Source organism: Triticum aestivum, chromosome 7A (genome assembly GCF_018294505.1).
Source record: "Triticum aestivum cultivar Chinese Spring chromosome 7A, IWGSC CS RefSeq v2.1, whole genome shotgun sequence".
Taxonomy (NCBI): domain Eukaryota; kingdom Viridiplantae; phylum Streptophyta; class Magnoliopsida; order Poales; family Poaceae; genus Triticum; species Triticum aestivum.
Window position 1 is genome coordinate 502,899,460 of NC_057812.1, and position 22,991 is coordinate 502,922,450.

Consider the following 22,991-nt stretch of genomic DNA (forward strand, 5'->3'; position numbering starts at 1 on the left):
CTTGCCCGGCCCCCATGGACGACTTCGTAGTCATCTTCATCACCTTGCCACCGATAGCCATCCATGAAACCACGCAAGAGCAGGTGGTCCCGCACCTGCCCGGAATCCGGGTCCGCAATAAGGCTATTCAGCTTGCATCTTCGACACGAACATCTTATCTCCGTCTCGTTCTTTTGAAGAATCTCGGCCTTCGCGGACCTCAAAAACCTATTCACGATGCCTTCGGTCATCATGCGGACCATGGTCGCCTGCGGGGTAGAGCAAAACGATATTTTAGAACCAAGAAAAAATTTGGCATGACTTTCCCTAAAAATAGGACCAAAAAGAATGCTTAATGCCAAAATTCTCGCCGAAACGGAAATGAATCAACATTCCGGCAAAATATTGGCAACTATCGCATTTCAAATACCGGTACACCTCCAAACACAAACACATATGCAACACCACAAACATATGCAACACCACAAACATACATAGATCTAGCTAGGCCATAAAAAGTGCATGTGCACATTGTTGTAGGGAGAACAACATAAATATAGCTTCCCCCCTTACTTACCTAGCAAAACAAGGTAACTTAACCACTTAATTTGAATGAATCTATGGTGGAAATGAGGTGAAAAAGAGGAGGCACCCGAGACAAGGAGGAGGCGGTGGAGAGAATGAAGTGGGGAGAAAGTGAGTGTGGGAGGAGAGGCTGTCCAAAATATCTTGTTGCTGCCCACTTACTAATGGCGCACCAGCAACAAATGCGCCATTAGTAATCCAGGTTACTAATGGCGCACCCCCTGGTGGTGCGCCATTAGTACTTTTGCACAAAAAGGAATAAAAACAATAATAAAAAAATAACATTAGTGGCGCACCTTCTGGCTGGTGCGCCATTACTAGTTACAACTAGTAATGGCGCACCACCAAAGGATGCGCCATTAGTATGTTTGGACAGGCGCACTAGTTCAAAAAAAATTTGGTACTAATGGCGCACCGTGGGCAGGGTGCGCCATTAGTAGTTTCAACACTAATGGCGCATCAGATGGTGGTGCGCCATTAGTATATACTAATGGCGCACCACATGTCTGGTGCGCCATTAGTGTCAATTCCATCTATAGCCCTTTTCCTAGTAGTGGAAGGTGCCACGGCCCGTCGAGGCCGAGGCGCTCCCCAACAACGCAATGGACAACGCCGTGATGCGCATCATCACCAGGGTTGAGCAGACCCTTGGCGCATGGCGCTTGAGCACCGCGGATTAAGATAGGCATGTCAGCACCGAGAGGCTGCAGCTCACCGCACAACATGATCGATGGCACGCCGCAGAGCAAGCTAGGCGTGTCCATGCTGATAGGGTGCGGCTCTCCGCACGGCAAGACCGTTGGAGCGCCGCAGAGCGAGAGTCGCGGCGCGATGCACAGCAAGAGCGGATCCATTGGCGCTTGCCTGCTGTTAACATGGCGTCGCAGCTGGGTACATGTCCCGTCAGTACCCCCATTCCTCTCCAGGAGTGGGCAGAGGCCCTCTGCGCCGTACTTGCACCAGAGGCCAGCCATGCCGTACTTGCACCAGACGCCCGCCGCGCCGTTCGCATAGGTCGCGCCGTTCGCCTTGTCTGCGGCCCGCTTGATGCCAATGCGCTGGTCGGTAGGCTCGACCGCCTCCTTGGCCCAGGTGTCCACCTGGGCATAGTAAAGGAACATGGCCGTCGCATCCTCGAGCTGGTGACCTCCGATGAAATAGCCAACTTGGAGCTCGAGATCGTGCTCCAAATGTACCACGAGTGTGTCGATCACTTGGATGAACGCCTGCACGAGTTCAGGCAGAGCCAAGAGCTACTGTAGGCAAGGGCTGCTGGTCATTATCTCATGGATGCATTTTATTTTGTGGAGTCGTTTCAACGTGGATAGCTATGTATTAATAGCAATCATAGTATTGCTTTGTTAATTGCTCTATTTCAATGTGTGTACTCTGTTTTCCGTTCTTATATGTTCTGTTTCAATGTGTGTATATACACTTTCCATTCTATATATGTGGATGATAACGGCTAGATTCAAATTAGTATACAAAAACAGATAGAAAATGGAATTTATAATATATATATATATATATATATATATTAATTGTGCATTAGTTCATCACAGAATATATATAATATCATCACATATACGTGATGATACTTAACTACTAGGTACAATGCATAAAATTGAAAACGGACAATACTAAAACTAATAATCCCTCCTGATGTGCGGCGTCTTCCCAGCATGGAGGGAGTACTCCGCCTCCTCCGCCTCGCAGTGCTTGACGTACCAATCTGCCTCTTGCTGGTAGACGAGCGTGATGATCTTGCCATTTCGATGGGCGCCCACCGGAGCTCCTCGTCGATGGCATGCGGGAGCTTATCGGCCCACCTCCACGCAGCGATGAGGTGCCTAGCGCCTTTGACCTTCCTCGCGGAGTACCCGTCTTCGTACACCTCCTCCGCACGACGACGCGCCTACCCCCAAAGCTCCACCTTCTCATTTTCCCAGGCAGCATCACAGGCTTCACGGGCCACCTGGTACCTGGCTTCCTCCTCTTCCATCTCCTTGAATGCCACTTGCCCGGCTCTCTCAGCCGGCTGCAGTGACTTCCATAGACAAAGATTGTACTGGCCCAAAACTAATCCAAAGTTGGGGGGTCCGGCGCAACCTCCTCCGACGGCGCGTAGGGGTCCTCCTTGTCGCTGCTCTTCAAATGAGCGTCCTCGGGGGGCGGCGACTCCTCGTCGGCGCGTGGGTAGATCGGAGGTGCCATGGCAGAGCTTTGAGAGAGAGAGAGGGGGCGAGCAAGGGGAGGATGTAGATGAGAATGCAGGCGGGACGACAAGAGCAAGGTAGTATTTATTGGTGGTCGGAATCTAGATCGATGGGAATAGTACACACGCCGGTCGCCGGAATTTACAAGTACTGTAGCTTGAATTACACACGATTCCCGCATTAGAATCTGTGTGTGAACATAATAGCTGACAATTTCCAATACAAAACCATGGCTGATTAATAACCCCCGTCATTCACCTTCCAAACCTCGAGGCGTGAAATAGATTGCCAATCGTGTGGGGGCCGGTTGTCTTGCCAGATCTTTACATTTTCTTTTTTGAACACCAGATATTTACATCGTCTGGAGATTTTTTTTAACTCGCACACAAGTACACAAAAATGTGCTTTCCCAAACCGTTATGGTTAGTCGTTGCATGTAGATGTAGTTTAAATTTGAATTACGGTCATTAAATGGCTAGAAAATCACTAAAATGTCTTTAAAAGGTCAAATGACCCCTGAAATTTTCTAAATTTTCACATGACAGTTGTATTAGTGCATGTTAAATGTAGAAAAAAATTAGAAGGTCGTAAGGGGTTGCTATCTCCCGTTCGTCATCAAACATGCATTGTTCCCTCTCAGAACCACTAGCCTTCTAGTGAGTTGCTCCGGATTGTGAGGGGTGTGTGTCCAAACTTTCGTCAAGCAGGACAATTTTTTTACCACATCATCTTGGTGGCATGACATTACATCAAGCAAGGTTTCATGTTTTTCTGATCATTTTTTAATTTTTTGGAATTTAAATGCCATGGCACTCCATGCATGTACATATGTCCATGCCATGAGACCAATATGTTTGTAAATTCCTTCTAATTTATTGCACATGGAATTAACTCGCACACAAATCCGCAAATATGATTTTTCAAATCGTTATGGTTAGCCGTTCCATGTAGATGTAATTAAAATTTGAATTACGGTTTATAAATGGTTAGAGAATCACTTAAATGTCTTTAAAAGGTCGAATGACCCCTGAAATTTTCCAAATTTTCACATGACAGTTTTATTAGTGCATGTTAATCATAGAAAAAAATGAAGGCCATAAGGGGAAACTATGTCCTGTTCGTCATGAAAAATTCATTGTTCCCTCTCAGAACCACTAGCCTTCTAGTGAGTTCCTCCGGTTTGTGAGGGGTGTGTGTCCAAACTTTCGTCAGACATGCCATTTTTTACCACATCATCTTGGTGGCATGACATTACATCAAGCAAGGTTTAATGTTTTTCTGATCATTTTTTTTATTTTTTGGAATTAAAATGCCATGGCACTCCATGCATACATATGCATGTGCACATGTCGTGAGACCAATATGTTTGAAAATTCCTTCTAATTTCCTGCACATGGAATTAACTCACACACAAGTACACAAATATGATTTTTCAAACCGTTATGGTTTGTCGTTGCATGTAGATGTAGTTCAAATTTGAATTACGTTCATTAAATGGCTAGAAAATCACTTAAATGTCTTCAAAAGGTAAAATGACCCCTGAAATTTTCCAATTTTTCACATGACAGTTGTATTAGTACACGTTATGCGTAGAAAAAATTTGAAGGCCGTAAGAGGAAGCTATCTCCCGTTCGTCATCAAACATGCATTGTTGCCTCTCAGAACCACGAGCCTTCTAGTGAGTTGCTCCGGTTTGTGAGAGGTGTGTGTCCAAACTTTCGTCAAACATGCCACTTTTTTTATCACATCATCTTGGTGGCAAGACATTACGTCAACCAAGGTTTCATGTGTTTCTGATTTTTTTATTTTTTTGGAATTTAAATGCCATGGCACTCCATGCTTAATTGTGTCATAGCCGTTAGACCAATATGTTTGAAGATTCCTTCCAATTTACTGCACATGGAATTAAATCGCACACAAGTACACAAACACTGGTACGCATCGGTGCTATACAAACAGATTTTAACCCCTTTCTGCGACGGCATTTGGAACCGTCACCTAGTGAGTGATGGCGATAGGGGGTCCTTCCCACACGACCCAGAAACCGTCGGTGATATGCCCTCCTGGCACACACACTCGGCAAAATGAGGTTGTGTATGACCGACGAGTGCAAAAATACGGTAATACATATAATAGAGCTAAAAATAATTATACAAGCAAAAGTGTTTCCAGTCGCAAGTACATCCCACACAGTCAGTCCCCGCTAAAAGTTTCCGTTCGTATGTACATCCTACATAGTCGCTCAAAGGAAAATGTTTCCATTCACAGGTAGATCACACACAATTTTCCCCATTAAATCGTTTGTGATAGCGTTTCCATTGCACACGATATTAACAATTTTATCATTTGCATTATTGAATGCATCACACACGGTACGTAGAAGAAACTATGTGGCAAAGGCTGCCATCACACACAGTTTTTATGTGGTAAATGTTTGTGCAAGATGGCTTAACGCAAACAGTTTTCAAGAGAAGGTCGTGTGTGATTGTTCATTGATCCGACATGGTTTATTCCTTGAAACTGTGTGCGTTGCCTGAGGTCATTACCCACGGTATTTTCTCAATAACCATTTGCAATAGCAAAACCCAATAAGGAGGCTAATTCACCATTAGCAGGCTAATTGCCCTATTATTAATCATCCATTTATTAATCTAATTGACATTCATATTAAGCACATAATATATTCCATTTCCATATTAAGGAAGCATGATTTCATAATTGAAATACATCAGAGTACAACATGATATAGCTTCAGCACTCAGCTACCCCATTACACAACTTACCAGCACCAAGTTTCACATGCAACATGTAGAACCTTTCAAAATTAGCATCATAGACGGTATATAGACAGATGCATCTCATCTGGAAAACTGCTGAAGCAGAAGGTGAATATTGATCCTTCATTCATGTTGAAGGTCTTTGCAATTTTAGGCCAGTGCCTGTGGATGAAGGACCGTCCGTCCTTCGTCCTCTTCAGAAACACTTCAATATTGAACCATGGGTGTTGTATTAAAACCTTCCTCGCCTCCTGACCATAGAGGTGGTTTGAGAGGTAATCATCAGTGAACTTCTTTGGAAAGGCCTAATAACAAGGATGTGCATAAATATCTTCTCTATATTGGAAATGGGGCAAAGGAATAAAAAAGGCAAGGTATAATAGTTAGTACCATCTTGTAGTGAATTGATGTCTTCTTCATTGTGCAAAAAAAGATCTTGTTGTTTTTTGTCACTGATTTCTTTATCCTAACAATCTTTCTGAGATTCTTGACTTGATTGATATTCATGGACAACTCATTTCCCCATATGCAAAAAGGGTCGAACGGTGGGTCAAAACCTCTGACAGCAGGACCTACATGTGCAAGACCAAATTATTAAAAACCTAAACATTAGAATGGTTCCTTTAATTGCACAATAATGTACTATTAGACAACGGACCATGCATGTACAGTTAACTAAACACCACAACAAATGAACCAAATGTTAACTGAGCACCACATTGCACAATATAACATACTCCTCATAGAGGATCAGACAATTAACCAAACCAAGCATGCTTAACAACTTGGAAATATAACAATTGTATTTGTTTCTCATGTATTTAGTACAACCAAATTCGATTTATTTATCACATGGTATACAATAACAGAATGCGCCCACAACAACAGGACATCGCATTGCAAAATTGAACCAAGCAGTTAACTAAACACCACAACAAATGAACCAAACATTAACTGAGCACCACATTGCACAATATAACATACTCCTAATAGAAGATCAGATAGTTAACCAAACCAAGCATGCTTAACAACATGGAAATATAGCAATTGTATTTGTTTCTCATGTATTTAGTACAGCCAAATTCAATTTATTTCTCACATGGCATACAATAATAGAATGCACCCACAACAATTGAACATCACATTGCAAAATTGAACCAAGCAGTTAACTAAACACCACAACAAATGAACCAAACATTAACTGAGCACCACATTGCACAATATAACATACTCCTAATAGAAGATCAGAGAGTTAAACAAACCAAGCATGCTTAACAACTTGGAAATATAGAAAATGTATTTGTTTCTCATGTATTTAGTACATCCAAATTCGATTTATTTCTCAGATGGTATACAATAACAGAATGCACCAACAACAATTTAACATCACATTGCAGAATTGAACCAAACAGTTAACTAAACACCACAACAAATGAACCAAACGTTAACTAAGCACCACATTGCACAATATAACATACCCCTAATAGAAGATTGATACGTCTCCGTTGTATCCATAATTTTTGATTGTTCCATCCCAATATTATACAACTTTCATATACTTTTGGCAAATTTTTATACTATTTTTGGGAGTAACATATTGATCCAGTGCCCAGTGCCAGTTTTTGTTTGTTGCATGTTTTTTGTTTCGCAGAAAATCCATATCAAATGGAGTCCAAACGAGATAAAAACTGACGGAGATTTTTTTTGGAATATATGTGATTTTGGGGAATAAGAACCAACGCGAGACGATGCCCAAGGGGGCCACGAGGCAGGGGGCGTGCCCCAGGGGGTCAGGCGCGCTGTCGATGTCAAAACCGGTGGATCTCGGGTAGGGGGTCCCGAACTATGCGTCTAAGGCGGATGGTAATAGGAGGCAGGGGACATGATGTTTTACCCAGGTTCGGGCCCTCTTAATGGAGGTAAACCCCTACGTCCTGCTTGATTTATTCTTGATAATATGAGTAGTACAAGAGTTGATCTACCACGAGATCGGAGAGGCTAAACCTTAGAAGTTAGCCTATGGTATGATTGTATGTTGTCCTACGGACTAAAATCCTCCGGTTTATATAGACATCTGAGGGGGCTAGGGTTACACAAGGTCAGTTACAAAGGAGGAGATATACATATCCGTATTGCCTAGCTTGCCTCCCACGCCAAGTAGAGTCCCATCCGGACACGGGACGAAGTCTTCAATCTTGTGTCTTCATAGTCCAACAGTCCAGCCAAAGGATATAGTCTGGCTGTCTGGAGACCCCCTAATCCAGGACTCCCTCAGTAGCCCCTGAACCAAGCTTAATGACGATGAGTCTGGCGCGCAGTGTTGTCTTCGGCATTGCAAGGCGGGTTCCTCCTCCGAATACACCACAGAAGAGTTTGAATACAAGGATAGCGTCCGACCCTGCAAAATAAGTTCCACATACCATGGTAGAGAGAATAATATTTCCACAAATCTAATCTACTGACATGTTTTGGCAGCATGACATCATGCCATGGCCCGGCAATTATTCGAACCGTTTTTCTTTAACCAGCCCCGCACATAACGCGAGGCGGTTTCTTGACACGTCTTGTCAAAGCAGAGATCGTGTTCCCCTTATTACGGGATTCTCATCAATAAGAACGTGGGTAACCCAACCATGCCTAGGACTCCTAGATCTTAGGCAAGTCCCAAACGTCCACGAGGAGGACGCTTGATATTCACCCTCTTTATAAAGGGACAATGCTTTTACTTTTTTCCCTCCCGTGCTCAATCGAATCCTCCCCCCGCCTCGAGTTCTAACACCCAAAGCCCAGGTCAGGTGCTTCGGACCTTCAATCATGTCTGGATCTAGCCTTCAAGGCCGGTGGATGCCTTCCTCCATCACGGAGGAGGACATCAAGAAGTTGAGGGAGGCCAGATACCTGACCGCTGAAATTTCGCATAGGCTGCCCGCCCGAGGGAGGGTCATCCCTACTCCCGAACCCAATGAGAGCGTTGTGTTCGTCTCCCACTTCCTTTGAGGACTAGGCCTCGCTCTGGATCCCTTTGTTAAGAGTCTTATGTTCTACTACGGGCTAGATTTTCATGACCTAGCCCCGGATTCCCTCCTTCACATCTCGTCATTTATTGTCATTTGTGAGTCCTTCCTCCGCATTACCCCTCACTTTGACCTGTGGCTCAAGACCTTTGATGTGAAGCCGAAGATGGTCGAGGGGCAGCACGCAGCGTGCGGAGGTGCTCTAATAAGAAAAATTGATGACGCTCCATGGCCGAAGGGTTCCTTTCCAGAGGTGTCCGGATTGTGGCAACAGGAGTGGTTTTACGTCACAGCTCCCCGAAGTGCCAAGTGGGTAGCTGCCCCCACTTTCTGCTCGAGCCCTCCACCACAACTGATGTCATGAATTAGCAGGGGGCTGAGCTGGGGTCCAGCCAAGGACGTTCCCATACTATAGAGCCGCATCCGAGATCTCTTCAAGGGAGATTTCAGTCTGGTTATGATAATGCAAGTTATGCTGGTTCGTCCAGTCCAGCCTTGCAAACGCCGGCCTCTCCGCATGTGGGAATTCAACCCGGAAGGACCGCGCACTATTTAGAATTTCCTCAGCCTGACGCATGAGGAGATGTACAAATCGTTCTTCGGACCCCAAATAGAGTGTCCGAACACTACCGAGGACGTGGGCCTGAGCAGCAACCGCACCGCGGCCCAAGTAAGTAATCCCATGGCTGAACACACTGTCCTTTTATTTATCATGACATCATTCTAAAGAATCGCTCTTTGACCAAGACTGGATAACAAAGGCGAAGATGATCCGGTGTTCGGCCCCCCTTCCTGAAGGCTTGGATAATCCGGTGCTAGAAAAGATGCTCGAGCCAGTGCCTTGCCTGGTGCCCTCAAAGGAAGATGAAGGGGGGAATAAAGAGGGCGAAAGCGGGCCTCCACCGCTACCTATTCCAACCGAGGGAATGAGCGCCTCCGTGAGGAAGGATAACCAAGGGGAAGAATCGGACATTCTCTCGCCCCGGGGAAGGAAGAGGACTACCTCTGAAGATCCGAAAACCAAGGTTTCCAAACGGGAGAAGAAATCTCCACCAGAGGGTCCTGCTTCAGAGGGTGCTCGTGCCGCACAATGTCCACGCGGGGATCAGCCCTCTAACGAGCTGTAAGTAATCAAAAAGTACTTAATAGTGAAAACATCCTACCTTACTTCTGAGGAAAATAACCGAAGCATTTATCTTGCATTTCGGATCTTAGCCCTTCTCAGCAGAGCTTGTCTTCAGGGGATCTTCTTATGGAGATGATGGAGAGCGAAACGCCTCCCCCGGACTCCCTAGCTCAAGAAGCGGGCGACCTTGAAGTGTCGTCGCGGAGGGTTTCTCCTAATCCAGCAAGGCCAAAAGGTAATCCTATGGCCACCCGAAGTCCCCAGTATCCGGCTCTTGAAGAGAGCAATCAAAAGAGTCCAGCACCATCTGGTATGCGGTCGGACGTACTGAAGGATCTGCTAGAGCGAGCGACTATCTCAGAAGAGCACTGTACATTGATGAGTATGGTGATTGAAAGGATTTCGTCCGCCGAAAGCGGGTTGCATGAAGCCTTTATGAGTCTACTGACGGGTCTTGAGGTACGTGAAATGATGTACATTTTTGACAGTACCGCACATATTTAGGTGTGCCCTGTGTAGATAGTAGCCCTTGAGACTCTGGTTGTCGTCAAGAATGGCGGCAAACAGAGGATCGTAGTCCCAGGTAATAAGCAGACCGCCTTTGTGTGCAGGTGGTTGAAGCTCCGGTGGCTAGCCGGACTGCTGGCTTTGCCGGACTAAAGCGGCAACTAGATGCGGCAGATGCCAACATCGTGCTTGTCAACAAGCGGCTTGACGAGGCATAGGGTGAGTGATTTTTCTGGTGATCGTCACATAATAAGAGCATCATGATGCCAGTATCTTTAATATGTTGTGACTGTAGATGGAGCTGCCATCGTGGAGACCCTTCGGGCGGAGCTTGCCCGAGCCAAGGAGCAAGCAAGGAGTAGTAATGTGGACGCTTTAAAGGCGGCCGAAGAGTTAAGAGCCGAAAAGGCCGTGCATTGCGAGAGCAAAGAGAAAATGGCCAAGATGGTCGTAAAGTTAAAAGATACTGCCGACCGCTGCCAGCTTCTGGAAGAAGAAAACCGGGCGAAGACGACGGACCTGGAAAAGGCCACGATGGCGACCAAAGACACCCGCTCTGCAATGAGAGCGAAGGAGGAACTGCGTGAAGCCGGGGATATTGTGGCTGTGGAGTTCGGCGGACGCATATCTGGACTTGGCGGCGAGTGTTGTCGATGCCGCCAAATACTTTCGAGATCAAACAGATCGTGAAGTGGACAAGCTATTCTGGTCGCAGTTTAACGTTCCAGAGCGTCCGCTTCCACTGACTGATCGGCTTGCCGAATGGGCCGTGCTGAATAGATTGTCCGGACTCGCCATGAGGTCTGTTGTGGATCACCTATGGCCGGAAAGGCCAAAGCCGAACAACTATTTTAGTTTGGTGCAGCAGTTCCTTCGTGTGGTGCCGCGCATTAATGCGATGAAGAGGTCGGCGTGCATAGAAGGCTCGCGGATGGCCCTTGCCCGTGTCAAAACATACTGGGCGGAGATGGATGCTACCACTGTTGCGGCACAGGTTCGGCCATAGGTCGAGTGGCTGCCGAGCACTATTTTGAAGAAGTTCTTGAAGGCACTTGTTCGATAGAGGCCCAGTGCTCAAAGAATATTATGTTTGAGTGACATGTATTCCCATTGTAAAAAACAATGTTTTATTAAGTTTATCAAGGCTATATTTAAACTTTTGCCCGAAAGTACTATGATGCCTCCTGTGCGGCCGTTTATGTATATGTATATAACCTGAAAGATTGCAGTCGTTGGCTTCAGCCCCCACGCATATAATGCGGGGGTGTTCACAGAAGACGCATGTTCACACTTGATCCAACGTCTTGGTCCATTAAGGAGGTGATAGCGCAGCAAACTAGGCAACCAAACAATAATGCTTTAACACTTTCACTTAGCCAGAGGAGTTTGACAGTGGGGCTACTATATAGCCCCTGGCGGCTCTGCACTCATCCGAATTCGGGGTGTGTACATGCCTGGCCGGGAAACATCCCTTCGTTAAGGCGGAGGAATCCCGAAGATTCCGATAGGTCATCGAGTGGTTGACCAGTCTCACGCTATATCATGACAGTCAGTTTTCGGCTTTCTCTACTGAGGTGCTCGTCCGGATGAACCAGGGCACAATCGCAGTAGTTCTCCTAGTGCCGCCTTAGCCGATAGAGCGGAACGTAAGGCAGCAAAACACAGGAGCCGGGCAAACCCAACAATTGACCAAACACATGATTTGGAGCTGATGCATATAAGGCCAAACTCGCGACGCCAAACACTCCCTAAGGTATTCGCTCTTTATGGTGTAAACCGGGCCTAAACAGTGCCCTTTGTAATAAGCCCCTGGTGTCCAGGTACATGCATCATTCTGACGTGGCCACATGCCAAGACGTCAACATCCTTCTCAATTGTACTGAGAATCCGAGGGATGTGTATCAAGAAGAGAAAGTAAAAAAGGTTTACGCAGGGTCTTAATCTAAAGAGAATCCTTGGAATGGGTCCCTGCTGCATGTCTGCACCTGTGTCTCCATTGTGCCGTATCCTGGATGGGTGTAGCACGATGGTCATCTGTAAAATAGAGGAACTTAGTTGAAAAGTTATCGTGCAAAAAGGTGGGTTATACTAAAGAAACCATGTATAGTTCAAGATGAGTAAAGTTGAGCCTAATTGCCACTTGTTTGCGCGCGTTGAGTCCCTTTTATTGTAATAGGGGTATGGCCATCAAACCTGTATCGATTACATATAGCTGCGTCGGACTCGTCCAGCCGAGTCTGTGGTCTTAATGACCTGTCAGATGCTTTAGTTGGTGAGGCCGCTTAGTGTGCGGCTGCTAGGGCAGCCGCACGGTCTTCCGTGCGCAAGGAGCGCTCAATATTTCCATTTACTGTGATGATGCCGCATGGACCGGGCATCTTAAGCATGAGAGAAGCATAATGCGGTATTGCGTTAAAGCGAGCGAAAGCTTCGCGTCTGAGTAGTGCTTGATAGCCAATTTGGAACGGAGCGATGTGGAAGGTTAACTTTTCGCTGCGGAAGTTATCGGGAAAGCCGAATATAACCTCTAGTAGCAGGGAGCCCGTTCAATGGGCCTCTGGGCCTGGCGTTACTCCTTTAAAGGTAGTATTGCTATGGCTAATTTTTGCTGGGTCTATCCCCATGTTGCGGACTGTGTCCTGATAGATCAGGTTTAAACTGCTGTCGCCGTCCATCAGGACTCGCGTGAAGTGGTATCCGTCGATTATTGGGTCTAATACCAAGGCAGCCCATCCTGCACGCCGGATACTTGCCGAGTAATCCCGATGGTCAAAAGTGATCGGTTGGGACGACAAGTGGCAGAACTCCACGGTGATAGGCCCTGGGGCATGTGTCTCTAGGAGTGCCGCTTTGTTTCTCCCCTTTATCAACACATTTACTGTTTTGACTTCTGGTTGGAATTTCTTCTGTTCCCTAGTGCTTTGCTTGCGAGGCTCGTCCTCGTCTTCACTTGGTGTATCCTACCCCTTATGTTCGGCGTTGAGCTTGCCGGACTACTTGAAAACCCAACATTCTCTATGGGTATGATTTGCAGGCTTGTCGGGGGTGCTGTGGATCTGGCATATTTTATCCAGAATCTGGTTTAGGCTGGACGGTTCATCTCTGTTGCCTTTGGAGGGCAGCTTCTGCTGACCTGACCAAGAGCTTCTGAATCCGGCGTTTACCGCCGTGCTCTTCGGGTTGTATTCTTTATTCCGGCGCTTGTTTTTGCTGCGCCGTGATTTCCGGCTTCTGTCCGTGACTTCGGATGTACTTGGGTCGCTGGTGCTGCATTGGGCTAACCAGCTGTCCTCGCCCGCGCAAAAGCAGGTCATGAGGCTTGTTAATGCTGCCATTGTTCTCGGCTTTTCTTGGCCGAGGTGTCTGGCAAGCCATTCGTCTCGAACACTGTGCTTGAAAGCTGCTAAGGCTTCGGCGTCCGGGCAGTCGACTATTTGGTTCTTTTTAGTAAGAAACCTGTTCCAAAGCTTTTGGGCTGACTCTCCGGGCTGTTGAGTTATATGACTCAAATCGTCTGCATCCAGTGGTCGGACATAAGTCCCTTGAAAGTTTGCCCGAAAAGCATCTTCGAGCTCTTCCCAGCTTCCAATGGAGCTTTCGGGGAGGCTTTTAAGCCAGTGCCGAGCTGGCCCTTTGAGCTTGAGGGGTAAGTACTTGATGGCGTGGAGATCATCTCCTCGAGCCATATGGATATGGAGGATGTAGTCCTCAATCCAGACCCCAGGGTCTGTCGTTCCGTCGTACGCCTCTATGTTTACGGGTTTGAATCCCTCTGGAAATTCGTGGTCCAGCACCTCATCGGTGAAACATAGGGGGTGTGCGGCACCCCTGTATTTGGGTGTACCGTGGTGTTCAGATGTTTGTTGTGTTGCATTGCATACTGGAGTGCGCTTGCGTGGTCCATAGATGGATCTGGTTGCGCCGTCCTTTTGATGCGAGCCCTTACGCGAATCGCGTACTGGCTTATGTGCGGCGTCGTTTGCCGCTCTATGTTGGTCACGGGGTCGTCAATCCGACCGGATGGCCGTTTTGTTTTTTAATGGCAGGAGATCTAAGGCCTCCTCATCGAATTCAGGTAGCAACTTTCGCTTTGGGTAGCTCTTGGTGTGGCGATTACCGCCATACTTCGTTGCAGTGTTGAGTACTTCACTCCATCCGATTCTGAGTGTGTCTTGTGCAGCCCTGAGCCTTTGCTTCTGCTTTTTCAGACTCCTCGCAGTGGCAACAAGCCATTGATGGGCATTCTGTTGCTCCGGGAGCCTGTCCGGTGTGATGTCGTCCGGACTGTTATCTTCGACGGAGTCGGGTTGTTCGGTTTGATTCTCCGTGTTGCCGTGGTCGGGCGATGGTTCACCCTGCTCTAACGTTGGGTCTATATGATTGTTGTTTCTGCCGAGGCGGGATTTGGAGTGGCGTTTACGCTGCCGCTTTGACTACTTCTCGAGGGAACAACCCTTCATTGCGTCCTTCCATTCCTCGTCGTCGTTTTCTTTCGGTGTGTCCACCATGTATACGTCATATGATGAAGTGGGCGTCCAGTGCCCTGTGGGCGGTGGTTCCTGGTCGTCTCCTGCATCGTCGTCCATACCGTCGATGTCTTCGGAATCGAAGTCGAGCATGTCGGTCAAATCGTCGACAGTGGCTACTAAGTGGGTGGTGGGTAGGCGGCAAATTTCTTCATCATCCGCATCCCAATCCTGCCGGACATAGTTCGGCCAGGACTCTCCTGACAAGGAGAAAGATCTTAATGAGTTCAGTATGTCGCTGAAGGGCGAGTGCTGAAAGATATCTGTGGAGGTGAACTCCATGATCGGCGCCCAGTCGGATTTGATAGGCACGGGCGCAGGCGGTTCAGAGTCTGTGACCGGGGAAGGATCCGACAACTTGGCATCACGGCTCTCGTGAACGGTAAGGTCGATACTCGGCTCGATCGCCGCTGAGGATATGGCCTCCATGGCGGGGTCTATCCACCCGTCCATGGATGGCACAATAGGCTCCGAATTGAGGGTCGGAGCGGCTGCCGGTGCGATCTCCTGAACACTATCCGATGGTAGAGCTAAATCATGCTCATCGTGATTGTGTGGCACACTCGGCAGGGGCTCAAATCCGTCGAAGATCAAGTCTCTGCGGATATCGGCCATGTAGTTTAAGCTTCCAAACTTGACCTGGTGGCCAGGGGCGTAGCTTTCGATCTGCTCCAGATGGCCAAGCGAGTTGGCCCGCAGTGCGAAGCCGCCGAATACAAAGATCTGTCCGGGGAGGAAAGTCTCACCCTGGACTACATCGCTATCGATGATCGAAGGAGCCATCAAGCCTAATTATGACGACACAGAGGAACTCTCAATGAAAGCACCAATGTCGGTGTCAAAACCGGCGGATCTCAGGTAGGGGGTCCCGAACTGTGCGTCTAAGGCGGATGGTAACAGGAGGCAGGGGACATGATGTTTTACCCAGGTTCGGGCCCTCTTAATGGAGGTAAAACCCTACGTCCTGCTTGATTTATTCTTGAAAATATGAATAGTACAAGAGTTGATCTACCACGAGATCAGAGAGGCTAAACCCTAGAAGTTAGCCTATGGTATGATTGTATGTTGTCCTACGGACTAAAACCCTCCGGTTTATATAGACACCAGAGGGGGCTAGGGTTACACAAGGTTGGTTACAAAGGAGGAGATATACATATCTTTATTGCCTAGCTTGCCTCCCACGCCAAGTAGAGTCCCATCCGGACACGAGACGAAGTATTCAATCTTGTGTCTTCATAGTCCAACAGTCCGGCTGTCCGGAGACCCCCTAATCCAGGACTCCCTCACACGCCCTGGGCCCTGGTGGACACCCCGTAAGGCGGTTGGTGCCCTTCTTTAGCTGCAAGAAAGACAATATCCAGATAGAAATCATGTTAAAATTTCAGCCCAATCGGAGTTACGGATCTCCAGGAATATAAGAAACGGTGAAGGGCCAGAATCTAGAAGGCAGAAAAACGCAGAAACAGAGAGAGACAGAGAGACAGATCCAATCTCGGAGGGGCTCTAGCCCCTCCGCCACCATGGTGGCCATGGACCAGAGGGGAAACCCTTCTGCCATCTGGGGAGAAGGTCAAGGAAGAAGAAGAAGAAGAAGGGGGGCTCTCTCCCCCTCTCTCTCGGTGGCGCCGGAACGCCGCCAGGGCCATCGTCGTGTGACGGCGATCTACACCAACACCTCCGTCATCTTCACCAACATCTTCATCACCTTCCCCCATCTATCTACAGTGTTCCACTCTTCCGCAACCCGCTATACCCTTTACTTGAACATGGTGCTTTATGTTTCATATTATTATCCAATGATGTGTTTCCATCCTATGATGTCTAAGTAGATTTTCGTTGTCCTATCGGTAATTGGTGAATTGCTATGATTGGTTTAATTGGCTTGTGGTTATGTTGTTGTCCTTTGGTGCCCATCATATGAGCACGTGCGTGGATCACACCATAGGGTTAGTTGCATGTTGGTAGGACTATGTATTGGAGGGCAAGAGTGATAGAAGCTTCAACCTAGCATAGAAATTGATGCATACGGGATTGAAGTGATGGTTAGGTTTTACCTTAATGAACGTTAGTAGTTGCGGATGCTTGCTAATAGTTCCAATCATAAGTGCATAAAATTCCAAGTCAGGGATGACATGCTAGCAGTGGCCTCTCCCACATAAAACTTGTTATCGGTCTAGTAAAGTAGTCATTTGCTTAGGGACAATTTCGCAACTCCTACCACCACTTTTCCACATTCGGTAGACTAACTTTATTGCTTCTTTACCTAAACAGCCCCTACTTTTTATTTACACGCTCTTTATTATCTTGCAAACCTATCCAAAAACACCTACAAAGTACTTCTAGTTTCATACTTGTTCTAGGTAAAGCGAACATTAAGCGTGCGTAGAGTTGTATCGGTGGTCGATACAACTTGAGGGAATATTTGTTTTACCTTTAGCTCCTCGTTCGGTTCGACACTCTTACTTATCGAAAGAGGCTACAATTGCTCCCCTATACTTGTGGGTTATCAAGACCTTTTTCTGGCGCCGTTGCCGGGGAGTTATAGCGTGGGGTGAATATTCTCGTGTGTGCTTGTTTGCTTTATCACTAAGTACTTTTTATTTTGTGCTCTTGTTTGCTATCTTTAGTTATGGGTAGGAAACACAAAATACCAACAAAAGTTAGTTGTACCTACTACACCAATGGTTGAAGAACCACTCAAAATCTATCACACTCCTGAAGCTTTTTACTTGGATCATCTTCGATCCCTTTGTGCTCGTGTTGAAACCCCAACTAGCTTAGTTGAGGGCAAATATTTAGATGAGCATGCTTGTTATGTGCGACACTGCTTATCTCAAAAACGGTAACTTTTACTGGATCAAATTCGTCGTTTGCAATGCTATGCTTGGAATTTATATGAAATATATGATTTTACTTGTTGTTCTGAAGACCCTAAGAAACACCTTCCCTACCAATGTGAGTTTAGTGATAATGGAATCATATCTTTGTATGCTAAGGGTGTTTATAATTACTATGATGTTCAACAAATTGAAGAATTTGTTGCTTTTAAGGGTGCTTATGAAATTGCTTCTTTGATAGGAAAGTATGATGCTACTCTTTACAAATCTGAAAATTTTGCCATACTTAAATATTGTTATGATAATTATGCTTCTAATGCCTATGTTAAACCATTTATTGAGAAAGTCTCCACTGTCCGAGAAGAGACTAATATTTTGCAGGAGTCTATGGAAGAAGAAATTGATGAAACGGTGAACTCATTGGATGAAAACGATGATGAGGAGAGCGAAGAACAAAAGGAGGAAGATCGGATTAGCTACCCATTCCCACCTTCTAATGAGAGTAACTCTCCAACTCAAACATTATTTAATGTCCCTTCGTTCTTACCGAAGGATGAATGCCATGATAATTGCTATGATCCTGTTGATTCATTTGAAATATCCCTTTTTGACGAACTTGATGCTTGCTATTCTTGTGGCCAAGATGCCAATATGAATGATGCTTATGGAGATGAACTTGCTATAGTTCCTTATGTTAAACATGAAATTTTTGCTATTGCACCCACACATGATAGTCCTATTATCTTTTTGAATTCTCCCAACTACATTATATCGGAGAAGTTTGCTCTTATTAAGGATTACTAGGAAATATGCCCGTGCGTTGCAACGGGAGAAGCAATTCACCCACATGACCATGTAAATTGTGACACAATATTCAATCAACTAAGGTGAACTCAAAAGAAAAAATGAGAAAAGCTAGAGGATTAACATAAATCTCCAGTGACGAGATTAATTGTGCAAAGCAAAAAAGGGAGAGCAAGGTATCAACAGACTTAGTTCGATGCCACATCAATTCACATGTTCGAAGTTTGATCCTCAAATGGACCAATCTTGAAAATATTTTTTTGTTGAATAAATATGAACCGAAGGAACCAAACATATAAAATAATTCCAAGCAATTAAGAATCTACAATTAACACATAATCGTGGTCCTAATAGCAGAATGAACATTTTTCTTAAACAAATTTTAGAACCAACGATATTAAATGGTTAACTTCTCTCTTCTCAGGTGATGGAACTGGGTCTTCTCATCATGTTCAAGTACATCCTTACCTTCTCATCTAGGACTTGAAAGCTGAAAACAAGCAAAAAAGAAAGTCAATTTTGTGGTCACTGAAAATATTTACAATGTAAACCAAAAATATAGTCTTCCCACGACTACCTTATCAGAGAACTTGTATATATTTGAAGGTGTGTCTAGAAGACAATTAATTAAGTCTACTGGTGGATAGCATTTTTATCAGAAAAGTGGTTTTTTCAGTCAGCAACTGATAAAAAATGCATCCTATGCTCCAAATGGAATATAAATGCTGCATTTTGGAGGAAACGACATTCCAAACATGTTAAGAAACATGAATATAAGCGAAATCCCGGAAATTATTAAAGATGATTTTACCCTTCTTGGAAGCAAGATAAGTTCGTTCGGATGTAGTCAAATTCATTTACTGTCCAACATTATAGTGTTACTAACATGTTTACACTATTAACTAAAATGCTAACTAAGTGGCAACTATTCTGTACCTGTAGTTGGGTTTTCTGGAGCTCATTGATGACAAGGGAGCAACACATGTGACAGAAGGAGGGGGCAGGGAGTTTAGTACATGATAAGCATTCGAAAAACATTCTTTGACGTATATACACAAGAGATTGAAATCTACAACGTTTAAAGATGGTAATTCCAAAAGGAGTAAGAATTCTCCTTGAAACCAGAAACATATGGAGAAAATGAGAGCTACACAGATTTTCCATGGTCAACCATTGAGAAGTTTAACGCCTTAAAAGACTGTAGTACATCTATAGAAGATCTCCATTGATCACAGGGAGGAACAACCAACGTACTGCTAAATGATAATATGCACTAAATAAAAGTTAGTAGAATATGATTTTGGTTTCACATCCATTTTGTAAAACAGCGACTCCTGCCATCAAATGCTGATGGGGAGACTCTGGCATGTGAATGTCATTACTTTCTTCCTTAATAGCTACACAAAATGTGTAACATATGAATAGGGGTAGGTTCTACAGCGAGACAACCCAACAGGAACATCTAGCCTACAAACATGTTAGTAACCAGAGAAATATAGCTACTGAAACATATTATTATTTTCAGTCAACTTACATATATAGGGTGTAGTTTTTTCCCCACCCCATCTTTACTAAAATGAAGCCAACAAAATAAGTTCAGGTCTATGTGAATGAACACACAGCCACACACATCAGGAAGCTACCTACATACTGATGAAAAATACCAGCCGCATTTCCCTAGCTACTAAGCACTGGTACACAGGATTTATCTCATCACTGATATGAAAATTTATGCTTCTAGTCAGTGATACTCCTCGACAGGGTCTTTGCTCGGCTCGAACCAATAAATGGAGGTGCCAAACTAAATGAGATTTTAACATAAAAGTAAAACAATGTCGTACCTCAGAATCAGTGACCAAAGACCGTTGTCCGGATGGAGATGGAGTAGCACCAATTCCCAAACATCTACAAATATGCTGCTTTGATCTGAAGGTATTTTCTAATTTTTAGAAGTAGAAATCGCATGAAAAGTCACCTGAAAAGGAGCAGCATAGGAACTTATAGCAAAAGCTGAAGGCATGGCAATTCTGGGCAGCATTCATGGTTCTGTTGGAACAACATGTGAGTGCAAGCATGATATTGAAGGTGATATGCCGTTGCATCTATTTAGTAAAATGTGCAAAGCGAATTAACCTTGAAAGATCCGCTTGTTGAGTTCATCCTCTACATATCTATACATGCAATTTATTCAGGTAAAAATCCATTTTCTTTAACACTGAAAGAATCATAAAAGTTGATTGACTTAAATGTAGTATCACAATGATAAAACGGATCTGATGAGAAAGAGGAAAGGAGGATCGCTTTGCTTACCTGACGAAGACGGACGATGAACCATGGGTCGGCGTGTTGGCCATGGCCTTGTGTAGGCCGGCGACACGGATCTGCATTCCCACTACCACGGACAGGTCGGAGCCCTCCCGCCGCGTCACTGGTCGGGCTTACGTTGTTGGCCTGCTCATAACAATGATTTCTTTAGTTCATAAAATAATTGGCTTCAGTAGACAAAATAATCAATTTATCAATTATCTTATAAAGTTAATACCAACCAATCAGTATTGTTATATCATCGACTTTTTAATCTACTCCATGATGATATCCTTATAGAAGGCTTTAGATTGCAGCTTATGTAGGCAGTAACAACACCAATAATCACAAAAACAAGCAGGGGAGCACCGATTGCGATTTCCAAAACAATAAGCCAAAGTTGGTTGTTGCACTTTATCATGCTTATGCTCAGAAGCAGGACAATCAAATCCCTTTAAATTAGCAGATGTAGACGCACCTAACACATGAGTACATCTCAGTAGATGGAAGTTTAAGATGATCTTAGGCCACTACAAAGTGCTAGTTATACAGTAACTATTCCCTAGTATAACACATATTGATGCTGCACAAGTTTCAACATAAGATTTTGCATAAGTATCAAAACTATCCTCTGTAGCTTATATGGGTAAATTGGTATGCGTATTAGTTAGTAGTCATCACGGATTGGAAGGAGGTCTACAACATTACCTTGCTCTGAAGTGGATTTGACTGTCTCTCGCTCCCTTCTGATCCTCCTAAGGAGAGGCACTCCTCACGCGGGAGACCAATGCCCTCGCACAGCTGCACCCCTGTCGCACCTTTCGTTGTTCCCCGTTCTTCTTCTCCTACCTCCCCTCATCCCTGGATCCTCCTCTATCTCTTTTTTCTATCAGAAAAATCGAAGCCCCGTCATGACCTTGGAGATCTCCCTGCCAGCCATGGAGGCCCGCCTCCACCTGCAAGTACATCGCGCCGCCGCGCCGGATCCCTCCTTCTCCCGCGCCTGCCGGATCCCGCCGCCGCTGTTCTGCATCAAGCAGGCGCGTCGTCCCCAGCCACCCAAGCCATCACATTGACCTGATCCAGAAGCATTATCAAGGAAATAAATATCAAGCCAATGAAAACAATTTATGCACTCTTCACAGGAGAACGCATGCCTCTCTCAGTCGCAAGGACGAAGCAATGCAGAAATGTATGTTGTTCCTTTTTTCCTTTCTTTTAGCTGAAAATGCAAGCAAACTTAATACTACAATCAATAGATAATTCCATTAACTAAAAGTTGATAAGATTGATGAAATAACCATGTGTTGTTGGGTTCTTAACAGTTCATATGAAACACATAGTACATGTTTATCTATTCTAGAATCGATTAGAAGAACAAAATGCCTTGATAACAACATTTTTCAAATTCTCAGGAGAGGAGGGAGACAGAGCCTACGTGTAATTAATTCTGGTGAGAATATATGTATACAATTGCAAAGCTGCTTGGAGCTGATCAACTCTGCTACTGCCGTGTCTACCTCTTAATCACATTGTCCTGGGTACCCCACCCTGGTCAGGAGAATCACTTGGACATTTGCTGTGGTGTACTTTTTAGGCATCAGCTTCTCCTGAATTGCATCAGACTCAGGTACCTTGTCATTGACGGATCTTGCCTAAAATACATAGCTTCTAGAATTCATCGTCAGGGCTATGGGAATAGCACTCATAAAACAAGGGCTTTTTTAGCTCCTTCGCATAGTATATCTTCATGTTGCCATAGAGTGGTATGTGTCAACATAATAGGAAGCATCAGGAGGATATTAGGATAGTTTCCAAGAACATAAGTTAAATGAGATAAGCAGGTTTACCTATGTCCTATAGCACAACTTGGCTTCTATATTTTCTCTCACCAGAACACCGGAAAGCAAGTCAGTAGTAGAGTATGGAATTTGCATCTTGGAAGCTTCAAATTGTGTTCAGAAAGCTCATCCAAAGAAGCTGACTATTAGATGACTAAGTCACCAGAGAAGCTGTTATGTATATAGAACGTGTACTTCCAACACTCATGGGTGCTGCCCACAAGCTAGAACAAAATCTTTGATACAAAATCAATTAGGGAGAGCATGCCCATGCCACTGAACTCTCACGTGACCTGGAGGTTGTTGTTGGCCACAGGATGAACCGACATCTCTAGCAGTTAGCAACAATGTGAGATACGCTTTTTACAGGGAGGAGAAGAATCGGGACACATACCTGGATCCGCCGACCGGAGCCACCACCGGAATCTGTGCTGTCCTTACTCTGCCTTCTCTTCTCCCCATCTCACCTCCTCTC